The sequence below is a fragment of the Oratosquilla oratoria genome, chromosome 9, assembly GCF_046742065.1.
Source record: "Oratosquilla oratoria isolate Oo_2021 chromosome 9, ASM4674206v1, whole genome shotgun sequence".
NCBI lineage: Eukaryota > Metazoa > Arthropoda > Malacostraca > Stomatopoda > Squillidae > Oratosquilla > Oratosquilla oratoria.
Window position 1 is genome coordinate 58,464,408 of NC_134785.1, and position 5,187 is coordinate 58,469,594.

Sequence of the window (5,187 nt, forward strand, 5' to 3'; positions counted from 1 at the left end):
AAAGTCAACCACATCAACGTGGCCAAGCAGGCAAAACCTGATTTAATGCAAATTAACTCTAGCACAACTGCTCAAACTAACTCTGCTTCATCAAACGAGGATATACCAGCTCATAACTCAGATGACAGCGACACACTCACACATTCCCACAACTCTAACTCTTCCATTTCACGACCAACTATAGACATGCATCCCAAGCGTAACAGACGCGCAAACTCTTCCAGCATGTCCAAACCAGCAAAACTCAGGGCAAAACGCCCTGTAAATACCATTGATGGTTACATTATTTACATCTCTAACCACATCACTACCTCGACGCTCTCGCACAAACTCTCTGGAACCTATCGTATCTTTGGACATCAGTCAATGAACAAAGTTAAAGCACTCAGTTTGCACTCTATTAGGGAGACAATCTTGCATAAAGACCATATCAAACTTGTGCCCTGTGGCCTCGACATAGGTACCGTTCCTTACTAGAATCACACTATTTCTGAGATAGAGGACCATCAACAATCCTCTCAACCAAAACCTCCAGTTTCCCTTCCCCACTCTAATCTCAGAAATCGAGCAACAAGTTCATAGAATGTATATTCTTGCCTAGGTGAATGGAAACTATAACTACTTCCCGCATGTTCATACTATTGTTCATACCATTAATCCTATTTCCTTATATTTATGAATGTTTTACAGTTACCACCATTCCCAAACCATTTTGAGGATATGTCTTCATGTCCAGGTCCCACAATCAGGCCTGGCTTGCCTTGTGTTTTGTTTCCTCTCTATCTCCGTTGCATCAATATCACTGGAGTCAGTGATAGATAGCGAACCGAACCATCTTATCATTTCTGTATTCAACGTAGCTGTGTCTCCCTTCGATGACAAGTGTGCACACGCGCGCACGCACACATTTGCCACAAGATGTGGTTTCGACGAAGGCTGCAGTCCCCCTAGGGACACACACACACACACACACACACACACACACACACACACACACACACACACACACACACACATATATATATATATATATATACATGTAAATATGTCTATAAATGTGTACATATATATAAATATATATTTACATGTATATATATATATATACATATATATATATATATATATATGTGTGTGTGTGTGTGTGTGTGTGTGTGTGTGTGTGTGTGGTGGGGGTGTGGGTGTGTGTGTGTGTGTGTGTGTGTGTGTGTGTGTGTGTGTGTGTGTGTGTGTTATATATGTGTGTATATATTATATATATAATATATATATATATGTATATATATATATATATATATATATATATATATATATATATATATAATATAATATATATATATATTATATATATATATATATATATATATATATATATATATATATATGCTGGTAATCAGCAGCAATTCTACTCGGCAATAAAAACTGCGTATGGACCCCGTCATGGCCCCATCCACCCTGTGAGAGGAGCAGACGGCACTCTTATAACTAGTAAATCAGCCATACTTGCACGATGGGCGGAACACTACCAAGAGTTACTGAACAGACACACCCCTGTAGACCCCTCATTCATACAAAATGTACCAGAGTTACCGGTCTTAGAGGAGTTGGATGAACTTCCAACAATACAGGAGGTCTCGAACGCAGTGGCCTCGTTAAAAAACAATAAAGCTCCAGGACCTGATGCAGTTCCTGCGGAGATCCTTCGACATGGTGGGAAGGCTGTTGTCCGAGCCTTGCACACACTAATCACAGCAGCTTGGAATTCCGGCTACGTCCCACAACAATGGAAAGATGCGGACCTCATCAGCATTTATAAAAATAAAGGTGATAGAGCTGATTGTAATAATAGTCGAGGGATTTCACTCCTATCAACCGCTGGCAAGATATTAGCCAGAATTCTGCTCTTGCGACTCATTGAGGCAATATCTGAGAATGTTTTACCTGAAAGCCAGTGCGGTTTCAGAAAAAACCGCAGCACAACCGACATGGTGTTTGTCATACACCAGATACAAGAGAAGTGCATTGAGCAACATTGTAATCTGTATATGGTTTTCATTGACTTGACGAAAGCCTTTGATACTATAAATAGGGAATTGCTGTGGGAGGTGCTTCATAGATTTGGATGCCCACCAAAGTTCCTAAACGTAATCAAGGCCCTACATGACGGTGCAATGGTTAGAGTCCTTGGTAACGGTATTAGATCTGACCCTATCAATGTGTGCACCGGTGTGCGACAGGGCTGTGTCATTGCTCCTGTAATTTTTAACCTGTACCTCGCAGCTGTTATGATCGCTGCTGCACAAGGCATCAGCCCAGAGGACGGTGTGCCACTTTCTTATCGATTGGACGGCAATCTCTTCAACCTACGACGACTGAAAGCGTCCACAAAAACTACTAGAGATTGCGTGGTTGAGCTCCAGTATGCGGATGATGCCGCAATTGTGGGATGCACTTCTGATGGCCTTCAGCGCAATCTCCGAGAACTGGAACAAACCTACACACGCGCGGGTCTTGTAATTAGCACCGACAAAACCGAAGCGATGTCCACTTTGCAGCCCAATATTGAACCCGCCACCTTCAAAGTGTACAACACATCGATCAAAAATGTCAATAGCTTTAAATACTTGGGTTCAATTATCAACAGTAAAGGTAATATGACTGATGAAATACATCGTAGAATCAGCCTTGCCTCGACCTCTTTCGGAAAACTCTCAGGGAGAGTGTTTCTTTGTAGGGACCTCACTGTACGCACAAAGATCGCAGTTTACAAATCAATCTGTCTCTCTATTCTGCTCTACTCAAGTGAAACCTGGGTCCCTTACCGAGGGCACATCAAGACGCTAGAGAGGTTCCACATAAGCTGCCTGCAGAAGATTCTTGGCCTGAAGTGGTGGCACCGCATACCTCACACGGAGATACGAATGAGGGCGGGTGTAGATTCTCTTGAAGCTATGATCGTGCGGAAACAGCTCAGATGGATTGGACACGTGTCAAGAATGCCGGAAAATAGACTCCCACATATGGTGGAGATGGGCTTGCAATCTACCCCTATCAAAATCACCAAACCCACTGCACAAGGTGCCGAGGTGTTGCAGATGAGCCACACACACGTCGAGCCGGGCATGGAGTGAATCTCCGGGGGGCTCTCTGTGTAAGCTTCTGGAACATTCTCCCAGAACGAACGACTACCCTTTTCATCGGCGGAGCTCAAGAGGCTTAGATTGGATATAGTAGCTCTCTCAGAGGTGAGAAGACCGGCGAGGTTAATAAGGAGGGAGTAGTTGTAAGCACATCTAGCTGACTACAGCAGACCATTGTAAGATTACTCCGGTTGATGAGCATTTTATGTACAAAAAGTCACAAGACTCACTGAGGTTTGGTCATTTACCTAAGAGCATATAAATCCCTTTTGTATTCCACCCCAGGTGAAGAAGAGGTAAGAAGCTCGAAATCTGCATGTGCTGGTCCAACAGATGAATATAGGAAACTTCTCTTTCACGTTGAAAAAAGAGCGATCTGCTACACAGAACGTCAGAACGGTAACGGCTATCAATTTTAACAAGAATTACATCAGAGAAAAGATTACTCCAAGAATTATGAAAACAACGACTATCCATTTTAACAAGAATTACATCAGAGAGAAGATTACTCCAAGAATTATGATAATGACAATAACAATAATAATAATGATAATAATAGTAATGATAATGATAATGATGATAATAGTTATGATAATAATATCTATAATAATAGTAACCATAATAGTAATAACAATAACAATGATAATAGCAATAATAATAACGACAATAATAACGACAATAATAATGGCAATAATGGTGACAATAATGATACTTATGATAATAGTAATAAAGATGATGATGATGATGGTGGCGGTCAGATTATACTCTGAGCATAATATTAGAAGTCAGACCGGCGCTGTTGAGATTCTCTATGTTATGTCTGCCAAGTATGTTCCTACATGTTTCAACCTTTGATCCGACTCTTGCATTAAAATCTTCAAGGAGGATGATTTTGTCATGTGGCGAGATTCCGCGGCGAGATCCAATGACTCATAGAAAACATCTATTTTCGGTTCTTCAGTATTGAGAGCAGTTGCATAGGCGCTGATAAGTGTTGCATAAAGCACTTTAAAGAAAAGTATGTTCCAAGTCATTAGTATTTCACTTAAGCCGGTTGTGTGTTCGGGGATCTTTTGGAGTAGTGTATTGCGAACTGCAAAACCGACGTCATGTAGCTGTCGAACTTCTTCAAGGTAACCCAGAAGAAAATAAATCCTTCTCCGGTCTCTGTAAATCCTCGCAAGAGAGGCACGTCTCACTGATTTCAGCTATGTCAGTGTTTTATTTCTTCAGTTCGTGAATAAGCGCTGTGCGTCTATGTGACCGAATTGTAGTTTCTTTGGAATCTAGGAGTATTCTGACGTTCTAAGTTGCAATTGTGAAAGGTATCTGTGGTCTATTAGTTTGTTCAGTGATGGTCGACCACGTAAGGGATACCTAGATGATCGCGGTGAACCACCGAAAGATCTGGAATAGCCAATGTTTAGGTAATCTTTTCTAGATACATCCTTGTTCAGTGTGAGCAGTGGGGATCCTTGAAAAGGGATGGTCATTCATATAGAAAACCAGTAAATGAGACCATCAACATCATTTTAGACCGAGTATACGGAAGCGACAGGACTGGAATTGTGATCCCCGAACATGCCCTAAAGTCTATGCTGGAAATCTGTGCTAAGGAAGCACCTTTCCTCGTTCATAGAGGAGAACACTTCAGGCAGGTTGATGGTGTAGCGATGGGTTCCCCACCGGGGGTCCTCTTTGCTAATACATACATAGCCCACGTGGAGGAGAAGACTTTCCACTATTGACCTCACCCAGGAACTTATGCCAGGTACATAGACATCTTTATCACCACCAATACAAACGAAGACGTCACCAGCCTGATTTCTACCTTTCAGGACAACTCCTACCTGGCTTTCACACACGAGTAAAGTGTAGAGGGAAATCTTCCCTTCCTCGACCCTGATATCAGCAAAGAGGTAAAAGGTTTGAACACTTAAGTCTACAACAAAAGATACCAATATAGGCCGTTTCCTAAAGGCTTGTGGTGAATGCCCTGCAGCTTTTAAAAGATCAGTAGTGCAGCATACGTCAACAGAACTCTGATTCA